The sequence below is a fragment of the Pseudophryne corroboree genome, chromosome 9, assembly GCF_028390025.1.
Source record: "Pseudophryne corroboree isolate aPseCor3 chromosome 9, aPseCor3.hap2, whole genome shotgun sequence".
NCBI lineage: Eukaryota > Metazoa > Chordata > Amphibia > Anura > Myobatrachidae > Pseudophryne > Pseudophryne corroboree.
In genome coordinates this window covers 460,517,075-460,542,957 of record NC_086452.1, presented here as the reverse complement: position 1 = coordinate 460,542,957, position 25,883 = coordinate 460,517,075, and the positions used below count along the sequence as shown (strand labels likewise).

Here is a 25,883-nt window from a genome sequence, read left to right as displayed (position 1 = left end):
CCCCCCCCATCCAAGTCCACCCCAGGGGCAGTGCGCGCCGTAGGCGCGCGCAGAAATACATAGTGGCGTGGCTTCGTGGGGAAGGGGTGTGGCCACAAAATAATACCAACACAGTAGTCTCCATTATTCAAATTACGCCGCACAGTAGCACCACTACACCAGGTAGAGACCCTTTTACACCTTACAGCGAACAGATTCCTCTTTTTACACATTACAGCAGACAGCGTGCCCTTTTTACACATAACGGCAGACCGCGTGCCCTTGTTACACATTACGGCAGACAGCGTGCCCTTTTTACACATTACGGCAGACAGCGTGCCCTTTTTACACATTACAGCAGACAGCGTGCCCTTGTTACACATAGCGGCAGACAGCGTGCCCTTTTTACACATTACGGCAGACAGCGTGCCCTTGTTACACATTACGGCAGACCGCGTGCCCTTGTTACACATTACGGCAGACAGCGTGCCCTTGTTACACATTACGGCAGACAGCGTCCCCATTTTTACACATTACGGCAGGCAGATTCCCCATTTTTACACATAGCAGCAGGCAGATTCCCCATTTTTACACATAGCGTCAGGCAGTCCCCCTGTTTTACACATAGCGTCAGGCAGTCCCCCTTTTTTACACATTACGGCAGGCAGATTCCCCTTTTTACACATTGCGTCGGGCAGATTACCCCTTTTTACACATAGCGGCAGGCAGTCCCCCATTTTTACACATTGCGGCAGGCTGATTCCCCCTTTTTACACATTGCGGCAGGCAGTCCCCCCTTTTTACACATTGCGGCAGGCAGTCCCCCCTTTTTACACATTGCGGCAGGCAATCCCCCCTTTTTACACATTGCTGCAGGCAGTCCCCCCTTTTTACACATTGCTGCAGGCAGTCCCCCCTTTTTACACATTGCGGCAGGTATGCCCCCCTTTTTACACATTGCGGCAGGTAGTCCCCCCTTTTTACACAGTGCAGCAGGTAGTCCCCCATTTTTACACAGTGCGGCAGGTAGTCCCCCATTTTTACACATTGCGGCAGGCAGGCACAAGAAAGAAGGAAAGAAGGAAAGAAGGAAAGAAGGAAAGAAGGAAAGAAGGAAAGAAGGAAAGAAGGAAAGAAGGAAAGAAGGAAAGAAGGAAAGAAGGAAAGAAGGAAAGAAGGAAAGAAGGAAAGAAAGAAAGAAAGAAGGAAAGAAAGAAAGAAAGAAAGAAAGAAAGAAAGAAAGAAAGAAAGAAAGAAAGAAAGAAAGAAAGAAAGAAAGAAAGAAAGAAAGAAGAATTATACTTACCCTCTCCGCTGGCTCAGGCTCCTCGGTGCAGCGTCAGAGACGATTCCCGGGCTGGAGAGAAGGAGGAGGAGGGAGGCTGAGAAGGGAGCCGCAGCAGCGCTGTGTTACTGGTGGAGGCGCTGCTGCTGCTGCCCCTCTGCTTCCCTATAGGCTGTTCTCGGAAGACAGCCTATAGGGAAGCAGAGGGGCAGCAGCAGCAGCGCCTCCACCAGTAACAAAGCGCTGCTGCGGCTCCCTTCTCAGCCTCCCTCCTCCTCCTTCCCCCGTCTGTAGTACCGCTGCTCCTCTCCTCTCTTCGCCGGGCGGCTGTGCGCTGCGGGCAGCGGTTGCCCGCAGCGCACAGCGGCATGTAATGAGTCAGTTTGACTCATTACATGCTTGGGCCCCTGGACAGAGGCGGGCCCCAGTGCAGTGCACTGCCTGCACTGCCGGTAGTTCCGCCTCTGCTCCAGGTCCTCCTCAGGCAGGGTATCAAATTTGTAGAATTTAGCAAACGTGTTTGCCCCTGACCAAGTAGCTGCTCGGCAAAGTTGTAAAGCCGAGACCCCTCGGGCAGCCGCCCAAGATGAGCCCACCTTCCTTGTGGAATGGGCTTTTACAGATTTTGGCTGTGGCAGGCCTGCCACAGAATGTGCAAGCTGAATTGTATTACAAATCCAACGAGCAATAGTCTGCTTAGAAGCAGGAGCACCAAGCTTGTTGGGTGCATACAGGATAAACAGCGAGTCAGATTTTCTGACTCCAGCCGTCCTGGAAACATATATTTTCAGGGCCCTGACTATGTCCAACTACTTGGAGTCCTCCAAGTCACTAGTAGCCGCAGGTACCACAATAGGTTGGTTCAGATGAAACGCTGAAACCACCTTAGGGAGAAAATGAGGACGAGTCCTCAATTCCGCCCTGTCTGAATGGAAGATCAGATAAGGGCTTTTACAGGATAAAGCCGCCAATTCTGACACGCGCCTGGCCGAGGCCAGGGCCAACAGCATGACCACTTTCCAATGAGATATTTTAACTCCACAGATTCAAGTGGTTCAAACCAATGTGACTTTAGGAACCCCAAAACTACATTGATATCCCAAGGTGCCACTGGAGGCACAAAAGGAGGCTGTATATGCAGTACCCCTTTTAAAAACGTCTGAACTTCAGGAACTGAAGCTAGTTCTTTCTGGAAGAAAATTGACAGGGCCGAAATTTGAACCTTAAATGGACCCCAATTTTAGGCCCATAGACACTCCTGTTTGCAGGAAATGCAGGAATCGACCTAGTTGAAATTCCTGCATCGGGGCCTTACTGGCCTCGCACCGCGCAACATATTTTCGCCAAATGCGGTGATAATGCTTTGCGGTTACATCCTTCCTGGCTTTGATCAGGGTAGGGATGACTTCATCCGGAATGCCTTTTTCCTTCAGGATCCGGCGTTCAACCGCCCTGCCGTCAAACGCAGCCGCGGTAAGTCTTGGAATAGACAGGGTCCTTGCTGGAGCAGGTCCCTTCTTAGAGGTATAGGCCACGGGTCCTCCGTGAGCATCTCTTGAAATTCCGGGTACCAAGACCTTCTTGGCCAATCCGGAACCACGAGTATAGTTCTTACTCCCCTCCGTCTTATAATTCTCAGTACTTTTGGTATGAGAGGAAGAGGAGGGAACACCTACACTGACTGGTACACCCACGGTGTTACCAGAGCGTCCACAGCTATTGCCTGAGGGTCCCTTGACCTTGCGCAATACCTGTCCAATTTTTTGTTTAGGCGGGACGCCATCATGTCCACCTTTGGTTTTTCCCAACGGTTTACAATCATGTGGAAGACTTCTGGGTGAAGTCCCCACTCTCCCGGGTGGAGGTCGTGCCTGCTGAGGAAGTCTGCTTCCCAGTTGTCCACTCCCGGAATGAACACTGCTGACAATGCTATCACATGATTTTCCGCCCAGCGAAAAATCCTTGCAGCTTCTGCCATTGCCCTCCTGCTTCTTGTGCCGCCCTGTCTGTTTACGTGGGCGACTGCCGTGATGTTGTCCGACTGGATCAGCACCGGCTGACCTTGAAGCAGAGGTCTTGCTTGGCTTAGGGCATTGTAAATGGCCCTTAGCTCCAAGATATTTATGTGAAGTGATGTCTCCAGGCTTGACCACAAGCCCTGGAAATTTCTTTCCTGTGTGACTGCTCCCCAGCCTCGCAGGCTGGCATCCGTGGTCACCAGGACCCAGTCCTGAATGCCGAATCTGCGGCCCTCTAGAAGATGAGCACTCTGAAACCACCACAGGAGAGACACCCTTGTCTTTGGTGACAGGGTTATCCGCTGATGCATCTGAAGATGCGATCCGGACCATTTGTCCAGCATTCTTGCGTGGAATCTGCCGAATGGAATTGCTTCGTAGGAAGCCACCATTTTTCCCAGGACCCTTGTGCACTGATGCACTGACACTTGGCCTGGTTTTAGGAGGTTTCTGACTAGTTCGGATAACTCCCTGGCTTTCTCCTCCGGGAGAAACACCTTTTTCTGTACTGTGTCCAGGATCATCCCTAGGAATAGAAGACGTGTCGTCAGGATCAGCTGCGATTTTGGAATATTGAGAATCCAACCGTGCTGCCGCAACACTACTTGAGATAGTGCTACCCCGACTACCAACTGTTCCCTGGATCTTGCCCTTATCAGGAGATCGTCCAAGTAAGGGATAACTAAAACTCCCTTCCTTCGAAGGAGTATCATCATTTCGGCCATTACTTTGGTAAAGACCCGGGGTGCCGTGGACAAACCAAACGGCAGCGTCTGAAACTGATAGTGACAGTTCTGTACCACAAACCTGAGGTACCCTTGGTGTGAAGGGTAAATTGGGACATGGAGATAAGCATCCTTGATGTCCCGAGACACCATATAATCCCCTTCTTCCAGGTTCGCAATCACCGCTCTGAGTGACTCCATCTTGAATTTGAACCTTTGTATGTAAGTGTTCAAGGATTTCAGATTTTAAATAGGTCTCACGAGCCGTCCGGCTTCGGTACCACAAATAGCGTGGAATAATACCCCTTTCCCTGTTGTAGGAGGGGTACCTTGATTATCACCTGCTGGGAATACAGCTTGTGAATGGCTTCCAATACCGCCTCCCTGTCGGAGGGAGACGTCGGTAAAGCAGACTTTAGGAAACGGCGAAGGGGAGACGTCTCGAATTCCAATTTGTACCCCTGAGATACCACCTGAAGGATCCAGGGGTCCACCTGTGAGTGAGCCCACTGCACGCTGAAATTTTTGAGACGGGCCCCCACCGTGCCTGAGTCCGCTTGTAAAGCCCCAGCGTCATGCTGAGGACTTGGCAGAAACGGGAGAGGGCTTCTGTTCCTGGGAACTGGCTGTTTGCTGCAGCCTTTTTCCTCTCCCTCTGCCACGGGGCAGAAATGAGGAGCCTTTTGCCCGCTTGCCCTTATGGGGCCCAAAGGACTGCGCCTGATAATACGGCGTCTTCTTATGTTGAGAGGCTACCTGGGGTAAAAATGTGGATTTCCCAGCCGTTGCCGTGGCCACCAGGTCTGTTAGACCTACCCCAAATAACTCCTCCCTTTTATAAGGCGATACTTCCATATGCCTTTTGGAATCAGCATCACCTGACCACTGTCTTGTCCATAACCCTCTTCTGGCAGAAATGGACAGCGCACTTACTCTTGATGCCAGTCGGCAAATATCCCTCTGTGCATCACGCATATATAGAAATGCATCTTTTAAATGCTCTATAGTCAGTAATATACTGTCCCTATCTAGGGTATCAATATTGTCAGTCAGGGAACCCGACCAAGCCACCCCAGCACTGCACATCCAGGCTGAGGCGATTGCTGGTCGCAGTATCACACCCGTGTGAGTGTATATACATTTTAGGATATTCTCCTGCTTTCTGTCAACAGGTTCCTTAAGGGCGGCCGTATCCGGGGACGGTAGTGCCACCTGTTTAGACAAGCGTGTGAGCGCTTTATCCACCCTAGGGGGTGTTTCCCAACGTGCCCTATCCTCTGGCGGGAAGGGGTATGATGCTAATAACTTTTTAGGAATTAACAGTTTTTATCGGGGGGAAACCCACGCATCATTTAATTCCTCAGATGCAGGAAAAACTACAGGCAGTTTTTTCTCACCCAACATAATACCCTTTTTAGTGGTACTGGTATTATCAGAAATATGTAAAACATTTTCCATAGCCTCAATCATGTAACGTGTGGCCCTACTGGAAGTCACATTCGTCTCTTAATCGTCGACACTGGAGTCAGTATCCGTGTCGGCGTCTGTATCTGCCATCTGAGGTAACGGGCGTTTTAGAGCCCCTGATGGCTTTTGAGACACCTGGACAGGCACAGGCTGAGTAGCCGGCTGTCTCATGTCATCAATCTTTTGTAAAGAGCTGACACTGTCACGTAATTCCTTCCATAAGCTCAGCCACTCAGGTGTCGACTCCCTAGGGGGTGACATCTCCATTACAGGCAATTGCTCCGCCTCCACACCATTTTCCTCCTCATACATGTCAACACAATCGTACCGACACACAGCACACACACAGGGAATGCTCTGATAGAGGACAGGACCTCACTAGCCCTTTGGGGAGACAGAGGGAGAGTATGCCAGCACACACCAGAGCGCTATATATATACAGGGATAACCTTATAGAAGTGTTTTTCCCCTTATAGCTGCTGTATTGTTAATACTGCGCCTAATTAGTGCCCCCCTCTCTTTTTTAACCCCTTTCTGTAGTGTAGTAACTGCAGGGGAGAGCCAGGGAGCTTCCCTCCAACGGAGCTGTGAGAGAAAATGGCGCCAGTGTGCTGAGGAGTTAGGCTCCGCCCCTTTTTCGCAGACTTTTCTCCTGCCTTTTTATGGATTCTGGCAGGTGTTAAAATACATCCATATAGCCCTGGGGGTTATATGTGATGTATGTTTGCCAGCCAAGGTGTTTTTATTGCTGCTCAGGGCGCCCCCCCCCAGCGCCATGCACCCTCAGTGACCGCAGTGTGAGGTGTATTTGAGGAGCAATGGCGCACAGCTGCAGTGCTGTGCGCTACCTTGGTGAAGACCGATGTCTTCTGCCGCCGATTTTCCGGACCTCTTCTTGCTTCTGGCTCTGTAAGGGGGCCGGCGGCGCGGCTCTGGGACCGGACTCCGAGGCTGGGCCTGTGTTCGGTCCCTCTGGAGCTAATGGTGTCCAGTAGCCAAGAAGCCCAAGCTGGCTGCAAGCAGGCAGGTTCGCTTCTTCTCCCCTTAGTCCCTCGATGCAGTGAGCCTGTTGCCAGCAGGTCTCACTGAACATAAAAAACCTAAAACTAAACTTTCACTAAGAAGCTCAGGAGAGCCCCTAGTGTGCACCCTTCTCGGCCGGGCACAAAAATCTAACTGAGGCTTGGAGGAGGGTCATAGGGGGAGGAGCCAGTGCACACCAGGTAGTCCTAAAGCTTTACTTTTGTGCCCAGTCTCCTGCGGAGCCGCTATTCCCCATGGTCCTTACGGAGTTCCCAGCATCCACTAGGACGTCAGAGAAATAGGACCTAATTCAGACCTGATCATAGCAGGGCTACAATCAGTCACACAGACATGCAGAGGGACGCCCAGCATGTCAGGCCCGAAACACCCCCCCCACACACACACACACACGCCCCCGCAGGAGTACAAAAGCTTTGCACAGCGGCGATGCTTTTGTACTTCGGGAGTAGCTCCCGGCCAGCTCAGCTCCAGCGCGCTGGCTGAGAACTACTTGTCACTGCCCGGGTCGCAGTGGCTGCGTGTGACTTCACGCAGCCGCTGCGGCCCGCCCCCGGCACGGTCCGGCCATGGACGATTTGTCATTCTGATCCATCAGAAATCGTCCAATTAAAAACAAACGTCTATGTATACCCATTTTACAACCAACTCTGTTCTGCATCAGACGGATTGTGCCCAGTGTCTGTGGAGGAGGAGGAGGAGGTAGATAATTGGGGTTTACACTCTTATCTTCCCTATTCTTATTGTGGCTCCAGTAAATGAATGCCTCCCCTCCCCCAGGGATTATAATCGACTCCTTATCAGACTTCCTTCAAGTACATTTTGGCTTTTTCACAATGAGATTTGTAAAAACAAGTGGGTCAGATAAAAGTATAACAGTCTACACCGACAGCCGCACAGAGTGATGTAGGGATGGCCATCGACCGTCGATGATTCAAAATCAATGGTCTATGACCGATGTTGAATACTTTTACCATCGATGGTGTCAGCGTCTGGAGTCTTACCGATACGCAGGGGCCGCGGGGCTGGCTTCTCAGGCGGCGTGCGGGCAGCGACAGAGGTGGGCTGCTGCGCCGGGTCCGAGGGTGGCAGTAACGGCGGTGAGGGGGTCTGCTCGTGGCGGCGGGACGCCGCTGCAGTGAGTCGCTCTTGCTGAGCTGTTGCTAGGAGACCAGGGGTAGTGAGCTGTGTGGCTATACAGAAAGGTCTGCATTACTGGGCGTCGCCATGTTGGAGACCAAGTTTGAGGCATAGTTCTTGTTTCCTGTTTCTTCCAGCCAATCCAGGGGAAGTTCTCCCTATAAAAGGGGGCTGGTTTAGGACAGGGATGCCAGTGCTTCAAGTTACAACCCTGTTGTAGGTGCTTAGCCTGTGCTCCCAGGATTCTTGCCGTATTCTGGTTACTCCTGACCCTGCTTGGCCGGTTCTCTGTTGCTGCTGCAGCTCTGCCATTCCTAGCCTGCTCCTGCCTGTGGAAGCGCTCCTGGAAAACCCGGTCCAGTAAGACTCTGGGTCTTCTGCCTCGTCTTTCAAGCCACACTCCACAGATCTTCTTCTCCAGTCACGTCTTTAACCACCATCCACAGTCCCGCAGTTCATAATCTACAGTCTCGTCTTTCAAATCACAGTCCACAGTTCTTTGCCTTCAGCCACGTCTTTAACCACTATTCACAGTTCCGCAGTTCATTATTTACAACCTCGTCTTTCAAGCCACAACCCGCAGTTCTTTGTCTACAACTACGTCTTTAAGTCATCGTTCACCAGCCACAGTTCTCTACCTCAGCCCTATCCATAAGAACTACAATCCACTGACTCTTAGCTCCGTCTGCGTTCTTCATTGCCCCTTGTCCCATGAGAAGGAACTATATCCAACCCCCTCGTCTCGTTCATCCACAGCCAACTACCTCCTTGGGCAAGTCTCAGCTGCCGGATCCTCAAACCTCGCTAGACGTGACACTAAGCACTGGCCCAATGGATTTGACAGGTGATCAGGCCTCAGGAGGTGATTCAACTGCAGATATCTGGTCTCGCTTAAGTAAGCAGGAGGCCACACAATCCCAAATTGTGCAGTTCATGCAGAATATGTCCGACCGTCTCGATTCTCTCTGTGTCGCCATGACGGCCCTTCAAGTATCTACAGCTGCTCCCACATTAGCACCTCCGGTCCCGCTTCCTCCTGTACCAGTACCACTTCCACGGTTGCATTTGCCATCTCCCAGTAAGTTTGATGGGAATCCAAAACAAAGCCGTGGGTTTCTTAACCAGTGCGAAATCCAGTTCGAACTACAGTCGGCCAACTTCCCATCAGCACGAACCAAAGTAGCCTATATAATTTCTTTACTTACCGGGCAAGCGTTGGAATGGGCTTCACCTTTATGGGAGAGGACGGATCCCATCCTGTCTAACTATTCAGAATTTCGTGGCCACCTTTCGAAGAATCTTCGTTGAACCGGGCAGAACTTCTGCCGCCTCATTGGAGAGCCTGCGCCTGGGCACGCGTATGGTCAGTCGGTATGTGATCCAGTTTCGTACTCTCTCCTCAGAACTGAACTGGAACGAGGAGGCTCTCATTGTAGCTTTCTGGAGCGGTCTCTCCGAAAAGATCAAGGATGACCTCGCAACTCAGGAAGTACCTGATAAGTTGGATAAATTAATTTCCTTATGCAATAAATTAGACCTGAGGTACAGAGAACGTTGTATGGAAAGATCGTGGTCAGATCGTCCTAAGCCTAGAGTTGTTCTTCCACCAACACCATCATCACCAACTATTGAAGAACCCATGCAGATCAATCGTTGCCGCCTCTTCAACGAAGAACGTCAGAGACGGCGACAAGGGAACCTCTGCTTGTATTGTGGTGCATCTGATCACTTTGTTAAATCTTGCAATCTACGTCTGGGAAACGTCCGCTCCTAGCTTGTGCTGGAGAGGTAAAGCTAGGAAACTTCTCAGTATTACATACCAAGAAAGTCTGTCTTGTTAACCCACCTGGAGCTCCCTTCTTCCTCTCTTCTCATCCCTACACGACTCGATTGCGGAGCCGCCGAAGGCTTCATTACATCAGCTCTGGTCAAACGATCTGGAATACAAACGGTCCGTTTGGATCGCACCATTTCTGTTACTGCAGTGGATGGAAGTCATATTCCTGAGGGTATTATATCCTTTCGTACTATGTTCTTCATTCAGAAAAAATCTCTTTCCTTGTAATTGCTAAAGCCTCTCATGAACTGATCCTAGGATTTCCATGGTCATTAAGACACAATCCCCACATAGACTGGCAAACTATGGACGTTCTCTCTTGGGGGCGAGACTGCTTCCAGAACGGTTTGCTTTCAGTAAGACCCCTCTGTTCTTCCAGCCTTCCTGTGGAATACCAGGCCTTTCAAGATGTTTTCAGTAAACTTGGGGCGGTCACCTTGCCTCCGCATCGCACTTGGGATTGCCCCATTGATCTGGTACCAGGCAAAACTCCTCCCCGAGGTCGAATCTATCCTCTCACTTGCCGAGACACAGGGCATGTCGGAATATATCTGGGAGAACTTGGATAAAGGGTTCATCAGGTCTTCCACCTCTCCGGCCGGGGCGGGGTTTTCCTTCATCAAAAAGAAGGATCGGGGTCTGCGACCTTGTATTGAGTACAGAGGTCTCAACGACATAACAATTAAGAACAGATATCCGTTACCTCTAATTCCAGAACTGTTCTACTGTGTTAAAGGAGCTACTGTATTCACTAAGCTGGACTTACGGGGGGCCTACAATCTTATACGTATTCGCCCAGGTGACGAATGGAAGACGGCATTTAATACCTGCGATGGCCATTACGAATACCTGGTAATGCCTTTTGGCCTATGTAACGCCCCAGCCGTCTTTCAAGAATTTGTTAATGAAATCTTCAGAGACCTCCTCTATGACTGCTTGGTGGTGTATTTGGATGACATCCTTATCTTTTCCTGGGATCTGAAGACCCATCGAGAACAAGTCAAAGAAGTTATAACTCGTTTACGGAGGAATCAATTATTCTGTAAGTTAGAGAAGTGCACCTTCGAAGTACCCACGATTCCATTCCTTGGTTACATCGTCTCAGGGCAGAAGTTACAGATGGACCCCGCTAAAGTCCAGGCGATTCAGGATTGGTCGCTTCCAGCTACCCTTAAGGGAGTTCAATGTTTCCTGGGGTTCGCTAACTTCTACCGAAGATTTATTCAGAACTATTCTTCGGTCATAGCTCCCATAACCGCATTAACTAGGAAAGGAGCCAATCCTGCCAAGTGGTCTCCGGAGGCTTTGGAAGCCTTTTCGTCTTTAAAGGAGGCCTTCATGACCGCCCCTGTTCTTCGACAACCCGATCTCAGCCATCCATTCCTGGTGGAGGTTGATGCCTCTTACTGTAGGAGTAGGAGCAGTATTATCCCAGCTCTTCAAGGACAAGAAGGTCCATCCTTGTGCGTTCTTCTCACGAAGATTCTCCCCCACTGAACAGAATTACACTATTGGGGAACAAGAATTACTGGCGATTAAGTTAGCCTTTGAGGAGTGGAGGAATTTGTTAGAGGGAGCTCAGCATCCAATCTCGGTAACCACGGATCACAAGAACCTCCTGTATCTACAGTCAGCTCGATGTCTGAACCCACGCCAAGCAAGATGGGCACTCTTCTTTACCCGTTTCAACTTTAAACTTAGTTACCGACCAGGTTCCCTCAACAAAAAGGCAGATGCATTATCCCATTCCCTAAGTTCTGAAGAACCCTCTGACCGTTCAAAGGAACAATTCATCTTGGAATCCACCTCTTTTTCAGCAACTAATACCTCTCCATTTCCTCCACCGGGAAAAATCTTCGTTGCACCAAATCTTCGCAAGAGACTGCTTACATGGGCTCACTATTCCTCTTCATGGGCCATGCGGGTGGTCATAAAACGCTCAAATTCATTCAGCGCTCCTATTGTTGGCCTCATCTCAGGACTGACGTTCAGGAATTCGTGGCTGCCTTTCCAAAGTGTGCCCAGCATAAAAGTCCCAAAGGTCCTCCAGCCAGGTTACTCCATCCGTTTCCTGTGCCGCAAAGACCATGGATGCATATTTCTATGGACTTTATTACTGTTTTGCCTTCGTCTGGCAGACGGAATACCGTATGGGTCATAGTTGACCGTGTCTCTAAAATGGCACACTTCGTTCCCCTGGCTGGTCTTCCTTCAGCATCCCAGTTGGCAAAATTATTCATAGCAGAGATCTTCCGACTCCATGGTCTACCGCAAGAAATCGTGTCTGATAGAGGTCCTCAGTTTGTGGCCAAGTTTTGGAGATCCCTATGTTATGCTCTCGGTGTGAAATTGAATTTCTCCTCAGGATATCATCCCCAAACGGATGGTCAAACAGAGAGAGTGAACCAGGACCTGGAGGCACTTCTGCGTTTATTCATGTCCTTCTCTCAGGACGACTGGCTGGACTTCCTCCCATTCGCAGAATTTGCCCATAACAATCTCTATCAGTCTGCCACAAAATCTTAACCATAATTAATGAAAAATGTAGATCATCCGAAAGTTCCTGACTTCCAACTTCTGCCTACGCTCAAGGTCCCTGCCGCAGAATCAGCACTTCGAAAGTTTACTTAAACCTGGAGACAAATTCACAAGGCTTTGCTCAAGACATCCAAGAAGTATAAGACCTACGCAGATCTGGAGCGAAAAGCTGTACCAAGTCTTAAAGTGGGAGATTGGGTTTGGGTTTCCACATGTAACCTAAGATTGAAGGTTCCTACTAAAAAGTTTGCTCCTAGATTTATTGGGACCTACCCAATCGAAAAAGTTTTAAATCCTGTGGCCTACAAAGTGAAGTTACCTCCACATTTGAGAATCCCTAATGCATTTCATATTTCTCTCTTAAAACCGTTGGTACTTAATCGATTCAGAGCTGCTCTGCCTAAATCACCCAAGATCCAATCAGCACAAGGAGATGAATTTGAGATTCACAACATCCTCGACTCCCGCAGACGATATGGTCGCCTCCAGTACCTTGTTGATTGGAAGGGATATGGACCAGAGGAAAGGTCTTGTGTAGAAGCGGAAGATGTCCATGCTCCAAAACTTCTTCGGACATTTCATGCCATTTCCAACTAAACCATATAGGTGTCTGGAGGCCACCCGCAAAGGGGGGGGGGGGGGGGGGTACTGTCAGCGTCCGGAGTCTTATCGGTATGCTGGGGCCGCGGGGCTGGCTTCTCAGGCGGCGTGCGGGCAGCAGCGGAGGTGGGCTGCTGCGCCGGGTCCGAGGGCAGCAGTAGTGGTGGTGAGGGGGTCCGCTCGTGGCGGCGGGACAGAAAGGTCTGCATTACTGGGCGCCACCATGTTGGAGACCAAGTTTGAGGCATAGTTGTTTCCTGTTTCTTCCAGCCAATCCAGGGGAAGTTCTCCTTATAAAAGGGGGCTGGTTTAGGACAGGGACGCCAGTGCTTCAAGTTACAACCATGTTGTAGGTGCTTAGCCTGTGCTCCCAGGATTCTTGCCGTATTCTGGTTACTCCTGACCCTGCTTGGCCGGTTCTCTGTTGCTGCTGCAGCCCTGTCGTTCCTAGCCTGCTCCTGCCTGTGGAAGCGCTCCTGGAAAACCCGGTCCAGTAAGACTCTGTGGGCACGGTCGGTCCCGGGTCTTCTGCCTCGTCTTTAAAGCCACACTCCACAGATATTCATCTCCAGCCACGTCTTTAACCACCATCCACAGTTCATAATCTACAGCCTCGTCTTTCAAGCCACAGTCCACAGTCCTTTGTCTCCAGCCACGTCTTTAACCATTATTCACAGTTCCGCAGTTCATTATTTACAACCTTGTTTTTCAAGCCACAACCCGCAGTTTTTTGTCTACAACTACGTCTTCAAGTCATCGTTTACCAGCCACAGTTCTCTACCTCAGCCCTGTCCATAAGAACTACAATCCACTGACTCTTAGCTCCATCTATGTTCTTCATTGCCCCTTGTCCCATGAGAAGGAACTATATTCAACCCCCTCGTCTCGTTCATCCACAGCCAACTACCTCCTTGGGCAAGTCTCAGCTGCCGGATCCTCAAACCTCGCTAGACGTGACAGATGGGGGAGAACTAGATGGTTTCCCACCATTGATGGTTCAGTGCTACCAAATTTTTTTAATATTTTTCCTTAAAGTGTCAGGCCACAGAGCTTAGTCCTACCCCCTGACATCTGAGAAGCCATGCCCCAGGGCTCTGATTGGCCCACAGTTAATTTTACAGTAATACAGGGGGTGACCATTGATGGTTCCCTTACAGATTGTTTTACACCATCTATGTTATCCATTGATGGTACCATCAATGGTGATCATCGATTGATAACCCACCGTTGGCCATCCCTAGAGTGATGCCCACTTACAGCCTATATATCAGGAGGGTTCCCACACCTTACAAATTGCTACCCACTGAGAGGTTTACAGTCCCACAGCCCCAGAGACACTGCTGTAACAGAGGTAGCAGTGTGGGGCTTTACCCAAGGCTATCCAAATTAGGGGCATTATACTAAAACATTTCAAATATAATATTTCTGATAAATAAAATAATTGATGTTGCAATTTGCATCCTTACCAATGCTCTACCAATAGTAATAATAGTCTGGCTACAAGGCGTCTATGGCGCAGAAAGCACAGTCTGTACAGAGTGTCATCATCACGCTTTACCAAGCGTTTCTAGAACACAGACACCAGATAAGGTCTCTCACTGGGGTCTCCTGAGAGCCGCGGTGGCCATCTTGGATTTCCAGGCTCACACAAGATCTGGCCGTGAATACATGCCTGCTACCCTGTGAGACCCTAATAGCTACCTGTATAGTGCCAGGAGCCGCTGCTGTGCAGTATACGGTCCTACAACCACTGGAGGGTCCACTGGATGGAAGGAACGGTCTCCTGTACCAGCCCTGAGCTCCCTGACGACAACCCACCCTCCTGTTATGAGACGAAGCTCCATATGCGCAGTATATCCAGCCCAGTGACACCTTATACCGAGCATCGGCTGGAAATCTCCGGGACTGGAGGTAAGGGGTACTTCCAAGTTCTTACTCTCTGTAGGCGAACCTCTGTACCTGCTCCTGCACCCACATTGCGGCAGCACCCTTTTGCCCCTAGGCTGGCCCGGGACCTGTGGAGTGCAGTTAGATGTCAAGCACCACCACTCCAGACCCCCGACTTTTGTCGTCTCACCCTGCTCTTCCTGCATGTGTGTAGTACAGGGACCCAGACGGACGTCTGCACACGAAGCTCTGAAATGACATATGTAGCAGTACTGGGGCGTTTCCGATTGCAGTTTTGCATTTCACCTCTGTGACCTGTCTATGTAACAATGTGGTGATTATATGCCTGCCCACCCACCGACCGCTCTCTGTACACCTTACAATGAACTGAGTTATTGTCCTCACAAGATTGACCCTTTCTATGCTATAACTATACCTGAAGCAACATAATCTTTGGTTCTGATTACACTTGCTGTCCCAACATGGCTAAATCCAAGAAGGATACTCCCTGGGACCCCTAAATTGAATTTCTTCAAAGCCCATCCCTCGCCATCATCTGTTAAATCTTCCCCGACAAGAACGGACCCCCCCCAAACAACTCTCGGCTTTATCTAAATCATTCGATCCGACACGATCTATGTTAACTTCAGATCTAGCCCAAGGCGACGACGCCCCTTTAACTGTAGGCCTCATGAAACAACTGTTAGCTACCTTTAAAACGGACATCTCTACGGAAATTAAAAATGCCTTGCAGTCTGGCCAACAAAGCATTGATGATATTGGTCAGAGAACTGACCATTTAGAAAATAAATTTGAGGAAATGATCCATTCGCATAACGACTTTATCACATCCCATGATGCACTGCAGGCCGAAGTTGATTCCCTGAGGGCTAAGGTTGGAGGCCTTGAGAACGATTCCAGATGTAATAATGTCAAAATCAGAGGGATACCGGAGTCTATAGCTATCTATCTCAGACCTTGAGGAACATGTTTTAGATATTCTTAAAAGCTTGGCTCCGGATATCAGGGCTGAAGAACTTTTGCTAGATCGCATAAATCGTCTGCCTAAACCCAGAGCCACCCCGGCAGATGCACCAAGAGACACCATTATACGCTTCCATTATTTCCACATCAAAGAGAAGATACTCCGTATCTCCAGATCCAAAGACCAGGTGTTATCAGCCCTGGGAAACTTTAAAATTTATGGCGACTTATCAGCTTCAACAATTGCTCGTCGCCGAGCCTTTCTCCCTGTTACCAGAGCCCTACAGAAGGCTGATATACAATATAGATGGGGTTTCCCAACCAAACTCATCATCCGTCGCAACGGATCTACGATGGTCATTTCCACTCCAGAAGATGGCATTAAACTTTTGGTTAAATGGAACCTAGACAACATATCTACGACTGGTCCCAAACATTCCCCATTGTCTCAGGACTGGTCGAAAGCAACCTAAACCGGGTTATCCTTTACGCATTACTCTTTACTATTTTATCTTGTTTATGTTGATATTTTGAAATGCATGTTTTATATGTTCTTCTGTGGTGTGTTTTGGTAATGGATCGGGTCTCCGAACGAGCTATGACACCCGCTGAATTGATGTGTTGTTGACTTACACAGGTGATGGAGACTTGATCTTACCGATACATATCTTTAGTTTGCTACATACGGTTTCCTACGATTTACTAGGATAATTTTAATAGCTATACACACCTTCTTCTAGATATCACACCCTTCTAATATCGACAGATGGTCAATCAGTATGTTCAGTGTACACAAACTGATATTTGTAATCACTACTCAGTTATTAGTTTAAGTGTTTTGTGCCCATAGAGAGCGGTGGTGGCATGTACTGTTCCCAAGCCCACCAATGTGCCACCTACAGTGGTGGCCTTCGGTTACAGTACCTAATGGTACTCACTGTTTCTTCCTTTTTGTTTATCTTTTGTCTCCCCCCCCCATCCTTTCTCAGTCTACCCCCGAGTTTACCTCAAAGGTACATCCCCTCCATATTCTCTATATGGACCTATGAGCCTGTCCACATCTGATTCACTATACAGTTACTTATGACTATGTCTTTGGATTCTGACGATCTCTACTTTCCCATAAATAATGGTTAATGTAATTTCTGTTAATATAAATGGTCTCAACTCGCCTAATAAGAGGAAACTTGCATTGAGCCACTTTGCAAAATTGAAAGCCCATGTTGTGGCTCTCCAGGAGACCCATTTCATGGCCTCCTCCCCTCCCCAGTTCTCCAATTACAAATTCCCCCTTTGTTATACCTCTAATGGCCCGAAAAAGAAAGCGGGAGTTGCCCTTTTATTCTCCTCTACATGTCAATATAAATTGGAAAAACAGACATCTGACGCGGAAGGCCGCTATTTAATGCTCAATGGTATATTAGATGATAAACTAATTACCCTTGAAGTTGTCTATGCGCCCAACTCTAAACAGATTCCGTTTCTCCGGAAATTTTGCAATACGTTACGGGCCACTTGCTCAGGAGCGCTATTCATTTTAGGCGATTTCAATTTAGATTTAAACCCCCATATAGAGAGATCCTCCCCACTGCGCCTCATGCGCAGGACCACCACTAGCAACTAATCCTCCCAATTCAGACACTTATTATATGAACACGACCTCTTATGTCTGGAGGGCCAAAAACCCCTCATGTAGGGTCTATACCTTTTATTCCCCATTACACAGCTCCCATTCACGGACAGATCTGGATAAACGGACTTTGCAACAAATCCAGAAGTCCCGTATAATTCCCATCACCTGGTCAGACCATTCTGCTCTGTCTCTTCGATGGAGCCTAATCGACCCCAAAACATCTTCTAGACCAGGCATTCCCAACCTCGGTCCTCAAGGCACACTAACAGTCCAGGTTTTAGTGATATCCATGCTTGAGCACAGGTGAATTACTTAGTACCTCAGTTATTTTGATTTAACCATCTGTGCTGAAGCCTGGATATCACTAAAACCTGCACTGTTGGTGTGCCTTGAGGACCGAGGTTGGGGAAGCCTGTTCTAGACAATGGTGCATTAATGGATATCTTTTAAATGACCCCATTGTTAAGGAATCTATATCGCGAGCCCTACAGTTATTTCTAGATACGAACGCCCCTGAAGAGACGAATGTCTAACTACTGGCGTTCCTTAAAAGCAGTTGTAAGGGGCTCCTTTATTCAGGCTGCCGTTAGACGTCGTGTTAACCACAACAAATTGATAAAAGAAATTGAATCCCGTTTCTATTATACAATTATTATTATAAAAAAGAAATTAATGTCATAAATTGTGCTGTTGATGTACTTCCTTTTTTTGTATTCCATTTGATTCCTGGAACTTTGTTTCGAAATGTATTGTAACATCAACATTTCATTGTCTGTTTTGGCTTTTGTGACATTTTTCCAGTAAAAACAATTCTTAAAAAAAAAAAAGAAATTGAATCCCGCCTCGCTAATTTAGAACTCAAAATTGTCCCCCTTAAACAAGACGATATATAAAGATCTACTTAGAACCCGAAGAGAATGGAATACTTTGTCGCTGCCGGAAGTCCACAAAACCATGTTTAAATGGAAACAAAAATTCTATGTCCAAGGGGACAAAGCAGGTAGGATGTTAACTAAGAAACTTAGGGGTAAAACGGCACAGGAACAAATTAAAGGGGTCACGACTTCAAGGGGCACGAAGGTTACAGATCCCTCAGACATTGCAAATACCTTTGCTGCTTACTATTCATCCTTATATAATTTATGTGATGATTCTGTGACTCCCCAACCAACTCCAGAGGAAATAGATAGTCTTTTTTAGAGAAATGATCCCTACCCTCCTTGGACGCAACCACCCTACACAACCTGGAGAGTCCTTGGTCCGTGGATGAGATAATTAGGGTTATTCAGGAACTCCCTTCAGATAAAGTACCATGGCCAGATAGATATACTAATAACTTCATTAAATCCGTTCGAGAGATTCTTGTTAGACCATTACAATTGGTTTTTGAAGAGGCCTCACAAAGGGGGACCTTCCGGGATAAAATGCTGGAATATAATTACATTTCCCAAACCAGGGAAAAAACCCTCGATCCTGGCCAATTATTGCCCTATCGCCGTTAAACTCAGACGTGAAAATGTATGCCAAACTTATTTCCTTCCAATAGATCATCACCGCTCCTCCCGTCTCTAGTCCACCAGGATCAAGTGGGATTTGTTAGCGGACGCCAAGCCCTGGACAATACTAGGAGGCTAATCGATGTTCTTGATGCCTTTTCTGCTTCCCCCGAACCATTACTTTTGCTTTTGTTGGATGCAGAGAAGACATTCAACTGATTACACTGGGGATACCTACGGGCAGTATTACTGAAGTTTGGTATTGACGGCAGAGCTCTCTCATCCATCAATGTCCTCTATTCAAACCCGTCTGCCCGAATACTTGTTAGTGATTGCTTTCTGTCCCTTTCAACATTACAAATGGCACTCGTCAGGGCTGTCCATTGTCCCAATTGGTGTCCGCCTTAGTAATCGAGCCCTTGGCCGCGACCATTAGATGTACCCTACAATAACTGGTCCTGAGCTGTTTGGCGTTCCAAGCAAAATTTGTCTATAAGCAGATGATGTTTTGTTAACTCTCACGAACCCACTTACATCGCTACCGCAGTTACCTAAAATTCTGCAGGAATACTCGTCCATATCCTTCTACAAGTTGAACTGTTCCAAAACAGAGGCCCTGCCCATGGTATCCATACTCCAGGTTGACAACGAAAAGGTCGACACACCTTAGGTCACCGCCAATTGTTCGACACGCCTTAGGTTGACATGGACAAAATGTCGACATGAACAAAAGGTGACAGGAACAATGTCGACATGGAAAAGGGTCGACATGGAAAAGGGTCGACATGGAAAAGGGTCGACATGGAAAAGGGTCGACATGGAAAAGGGTCGACATGGAAAAGGGTCGACATGGAAAAGGTCGACGTGGAAAAAGGTCGACGTGGAAAAAGGACGACGTGGAAAAAGGACGACATGGAAAAAGGATGACATGAGTTTTTCACAATTTCTCTTTTTGGGAACCTTTTCATACTTAACGATCCACGTGGACTACGAATGGAACGGTAATCTGTGCCGAGGTGCACTAATTGGGGTTCCCGGTCACTCTACGAAGAAAACAACACCAAAAAAAACTCATGTCAACCTTTTTCCATGTTGACCTTGTTCATGTCTACCTTTTGACCATGTCGACATTTTGTCTATGTCGACCTAAGGTGTGTCAACCTTTTTGTTGTCAACCTGGAGTCCTAGACCCCCTGCCCATCAACTTCACCTCCTTTCATGTTGGACCACCTAAAATCTAATTACTCGTATGCATGGCAAACCACTAGCATTGAATATTTGGGTGTACACATACCTACAAAAATGCAGGACATCATCTCCTACAACTGTCCCTCGCTTTTATCTAAATTTTCACAATCAACACAAGATTGGATGATGCAACATGTATCGTGGATGGGCCACATAGCCGCTCTCAAAATGGTCTTACTCCCCAAGTTTCTATATTTATTTAGGACAATTCCTATTCTCCTACCAGATGCTTTACTTACTAAGTTTAATACTTTATTTGTAACATATGTATGGAAGGGGGAAAAACTGAGACTAGCCCGTAAAACGATGGCCCTCCCTAAATCTTTAGGAGGTTTAGCTTTTCCAGATCTTCATGCATACCAACTGGCCTCCCTCCTGTCCTCTTTAGGAGTTTGGGAACCGGGTGATGACCCAAAGCCCGGGGTAGTAATAGAACGGGGCCTTCTCTCCCAATTCCCACTTCTAGGCTTACTAAGATTGCCCTCCAAAGAGGGGAAACGTTTATCCCTCCGTTCTATCATTGTGCACTCGGTTTGCAAAGCATGGCACATGTTCATATCTTGAGCAACTGTGGCCTCTCTGCCCTCTCCAGTGGCAAACGATGGATTTGCATTGGGGGGGGGGGGGGGGGGGGGCATGTGTACCTGGCACTGGGGGCATATCTGGCCCTGGGGGGATGTGTATCTGGCACTGGGGGGTATTTCTGTATCTGGCACTGGGGCATATCTGGCACTGGGGGGACATGTGTATCTGGCACTGGGGGCATATCTGGCACTGCGGGGACATGTATATCTGGCACTGGGAGAATATCTGGCACTGTGAAGCAATTTCTGTATCTGGCACTGGGGGTATTTGTGTATCTGGCACAGTGGGGCAATGTGTATCTGGCACAGTGGGGCAATGTGTATCTGGCACAGTGGGGCAATGTGTATCTGGCACAGTGGGGCAATGTGTATCTGGCACAGTGGGGCAATGTGTATCTGGCACAGTGGGGCAATGTGTATCTGGCACAGTGGGGCAATGTGTATCTGGCACAGTGGGGCAATGTGTATCTGGCACAGTGGGGCAATGTGTATCTGGCACAGTGGGGCAATGTGTATCTGGCACAGTGGGGCAATGTGTATCTGGCACAGTGGGGCAATGTGTATCTGGCACAGTGGGGCAATGTGTATCTGGCACAGTGGGGCAATGTGTATCTGGCACAGTGGGGCAATGTGTATCTGGCACAGTGGGGCAATGTGTATCTGGCACAGTGGGGCAATGTGTATCTGGCACAGTGGGGCAATGTGTATCTGGCACTGTGGGGCAATGTGTATCTGGCACTGTGGGGCAATGTGTATCTGGCACTGTGGGGCAATGTGTATCTGGCACAGTGGGGCAATGTGTATCTGGCACAGTGGGGCAATGTGTATCTGGCACTGTGGGGCAATGTGTATCTGGCACAGTGGGGCAATGTGTATCTGGCACAGTGGGGCAATGTGTATCTGGCACTGTGGGGCAATGTGTATCTGGCACTGTGGGGCAATGTGTATCTGGCACTGTGGGGCAATGTGTATCTGGCACTGTGGGGCGATGTGTATCTGGCACTATTGGGGTCATATGTGTATCTGCCCCTCCCCCCATATGTGTACCACGCCCCCATTTTCATTGGCCATGCCCCATGTGGCATGTGGCCACACCCATTTTTGGACGCACGCACCTCCGGCGCGCGCACACAGTACCTATAAGAATTTTTTTCTACTGTCACCACTTCTCCTACCTCTATGACTGTTTGTTTTTACCCAATTTTGTCTTCTAATTGTGTCCAGTTGTAAAGCGCAACGGAATTTGCTGCGCTATATAAGAAACTGTTAAGAAATAAATAATAAATAAGTGTGGTCGACCTAGAGACCGGATACCAACGTGCCCCATATACCGAGATATTGTGCAGAACATGTGCCCCATAACCAACACATTAGGTACACCCAGAACCACCAGATCTGTGATTGCGGCCTTCCACATGGATCAGAAGAACGATACTTGGGAGGATCGGACATGTTTGATAAAGAAACCAAGATCCAGAAAGTTCTTCAGCCGGTTTCTGGCTGTGAACAATTATCACTTAGTTTATGGGAAGCTTTATATATTCTAATAAATGAAAAATATATATTTTCTGCATCCCATCTATATACAGTAAAGCTGGGTACACACTGAAGCGATGTATACCCAGCTGATACGTTGTCCCGATGGGCCGACATATCGGAACCTGGGACACACTGAACGAAGTTAATGAAGGACGTAATGACCACCGTTCCATCCTTCATTAGCATACATGGTGTCGCTAGCGATATAGTCAGGTTAATGCGCAGCACACCAAACCTGATGACATCGCTAGCGTCCACGGGCCTGTGTATATCGGGAATACACACTGACAGATATCCACCACATTGATCGATATGTCGGCCCAATTCGCCGGATCAGATGACACATCACTCATACCTCCCAACTTTTGCCGGCGGTGATCCGGGACCTGCCGCACCGGAGACGTGGCCGCAACCAAAAGGGAGGGGTGGCCTTCGGATGAGTGGGTGGGGCCTATGAAGGAGGGGTGTGGCCTATTGCCATGACCCCCGTTTTTGTCATTTTGGGGGCGTGTCCAGGGCTCCCTGAGCAGCACCCAGCTAGCCCTCACTGTACTGACAGATGCCGTGCGCAGGCACACAGCATCTATTCAGTGATCGACGGCTGCATCTCTTCCAATCTGCCCGCGGGACACTGCGACCCACAGGAGGGACACTGCGACCCACAGGAGGGACACTGCGACCCACAGGAGGGACACTGCGACCCACAGGAGGGACACTGCGACCCACAGGAGGGACACTGCGACCCACAGGAGGGACACTGCGACCCACAGGAGGGACACTGCGACCCACAGGAGGGACACTGCGACCCACAGGAGGGACACTGCGACCCACAGGAGGGACACTGCGACCCACAGGAGGGACACTGCGACCCACAGGAGGGACACTGCGACCCACAGGAGGGACACTGCGACCCACAGGAGGGACACTGCGACCCACAGGAGGGACACTGCGACCCACAGGAGGGACACTGCGACCCACAGGAGGGACACTGCGACCCACAGGAGGGACACTGCGACCCACAGGAGGGACACTGCGACCCACAGGAGGGACACTGCGACCCACAGGAGGGACAGTGTCCAATTAGCGGGACTGTCCCGCTGTATTCGGGACAGTTGGGGGGTATGCATCGCTCAGTGTGTACCCAGCCAGTGCCAGTGTTTACCAGCCTCAATCTTCAAGGCACACTGGGCCTGGTTTGTATTTGGAAGCAAAAAAAAAAAAAAAAGGGTAACTTTGTATCTGGAACAAACCATATTGCCATGTAAGGGGAGCAAATATATTTATATTATTTCTGTGCAGGGTAAATACTGGCTGCTTTTACACGTAGCTAACAAATGGCAGACAGCTTTATCGTACACAGCAATTTACATTTCAGATTGATAACGTTTTGCCCAATTACTCACTTTTTTGGTTTGTGTCCCAACATGAATCAGAGCCACTAACACTTCAGGATTTAGGACTAGATGCAACATCGCTTGGAGAGTGATAAAATGAGGAAAGAGATAAAGGGGGTCATTCCGAGTTGATCGCTCGTTACTAGTTTTTAGCAGCCGTGCAAACGCATTGTCGCCGCCCACGGGGGAGTGTATTTTCACTTTGCAGGAGTGCGAACGCCTGTGCAGCTGAGCGTCTGCAAACACATTTTGTGCAAAACAAGACCAGCCCTGTAGTTACTTATCCTGTGCGATGATTGCTGCGACAAGTGACACGGTAATGACGACAGATAGCTGCCCGGCCACGCCTGCGTTTTTCCAAACACTCCCAGAAAATGGTCAGTTGACACCCAGAAACGCCCTCTTCCTGTCAATCTCCTTGCGTTCGGCTGTGCGATTGGAGTCGTCGCTAGAACCAGTGCAAAACCACAAAGGACTTTGTACCCGTATGACGCGCGTGCGCACTGCGGGGTATACGCATGCGCAGATTAGCCATTTTTTCCACTTATCGCTATGCAGCGAACAACAGCAGCTAGCGCTCAACTCGAAAGGACCCCCAAAGTAGCAGCCAATCAGCTCCTAACTGCCACATCACAGGCTGTGTTTGAAAAATGACAGTTAGGAGCTGATTGGCTGGTACTTTATCTCCGTCTACTTTATCACTCTCCAAGCGATCATGCATTTAGCCCTTAGTGATATTCATGCTTGAGCAGAGAGGGTTAAATCATAACAACTGCGGTACGAATTAAGTCACCTGTGCTTAAGTATGAATATCCTTACATCCTGGAGTGTTAAGGTGGGTACACACTAGTAGATATATCTGCAGATCAATTGATCTGCAGATATATCTATGGACGGATCGGGCAGTGTGTTGAGCATACACACTGCTCGATCCGTCGGGGCTGACGTCATGAACTGGGCGGGCGTGTACACACGCCCGCCCAGTTCACCTGTCAATCACCGCAGGCCGCCGCAGCATGTGTACGGTCGGTCGGCCGACCGCCCCGTACACACACAGCAACGCGCCAATATATCGATAGATATATTGGCCGTCGGCTGTGCTGCGCGGCCGACCCGATACGTCTGTGAACGACGGAGTTCACAGACGTATCGGGCGTACACACTGGCCAATGCTCCCGCGATATATCGACCAGTGTGTACGGGCCTTTAGTGTGCCTTGAGGACCTCGGTTAGGAAGCCCTGCCCTGATCACACATTTATAACATTTCCACTATGTAAATAATTATTATTAATAAGACAAAACAACACGCAGAATACATTGAGGGGGGTCAGGGTCCAGCTGTCCTTAGGCACTTATTTTGGAGAGCATCAGCTGTGACGTCAGCCCCCACATTTAGCCAGGGCGCAGACAGCAGCGCTCCTGAAGGTGCAATACCGCCTCTCACCGCTAGGCTGTTTATCAGCACATGATAACCAGTATCAGTAAATCAGTAGCTGCACACCACTGATTTTCCCCACAGGCCCCAAAATGCACTCCACACCCCAAGTGGAAACAGTCACAAGCCTCAGGGGTTAAATTAAACAGCGTTCATCAGCCCTACATGTGTCCTGACATAGGTTTATGTGGCTCGCTAACTGTTGTGGAACTACAAGTACCAGCATGTCGTGCACCAACACCCCCTGCACCCTCCTCCCTCCCCCCGAATTTGCAAGCACAAATGTAGGTAATCAGTGTGAAAAGTAACTAAAGCAAATGAAACTTACAGAACATTACAGCAGGAGCCCCAACTTGTAACTTGCATTAATGCAATAAGAGACAACACAGTAACAAGTTATTATTGTGACAATGTATCAGTAATAAGGTACCTGGTGGGGTGAGAGCAGCCTCCTGTGTCTGCAGCAGAGACTTCCCTGAGATCCGGGCCTGGGAGAGGGTCAGAGAGAGAGGGGAGAGGGTGGGAGGAAGCTGGGTGTGGGTGGAAGGACAGCCCTCTACAGTGCAGGCTGGGCCTGGGGGCTTCTGCATACAGGGCGTTGCTGTAGCAGTATACACTCTGCTTTCCTAGAGTTTCAGGATGTGATGCTGCACTGGATAATACTCTGCTGTCTGCCCACTCGTGCCAGGAAATGCAGTGGGAGGTCTGTGTGGGTGAGGACGTTACAGGCACACTAGTGGTCTATGTTGGGGACACTCATGCATAAGAGCAATGCACCCCCAATTACATAGTAGCACATATATAAGGCGGGGGATGTGTAATTGTCCCAGGATCATTTAGTTGCAGTTTTAGCCACATCCATAAATATTTATTAAACTTGGGAATGTTTTGAAAACAGAAATGATCTGTTGTTTATACAATAAACCTTTACTAATAATAATAATAATAATAATAATAGAGGTGTAAGCACATAACAGGAAACCTAGACAGCAAAACAATTCCCATTAGGAGATTCCTTGTAATCTGCTCCTGATTCCAAGCATGGGATACTG

At 48.8% G+C, this 25,883-nt stretch overlaps 1 protein-coding gene across 1 annotated transcript in view; it reads right to left on the bottom strand.

The window, feature by feature from the left end:
• The window catches only part of LOC134958581 (protein SSUH2 homolog), a 40,604-nt gene extending 14,984 nt beyond the window's left edge, over window positions 1-25,620 (bottom strand). Inside the window, exon 1 of the mRNA XM_063941278.1 lies at window positions 25,262-25,620. The gene's annotated coding sequence lies outside the window, so the exon portion shown is untranslated. The remainder of the gene's footprint in view (window positions 1-25,261) is intronic.
• Window positions 25,621-25,883: the final 263 nt, after the last annotated feature.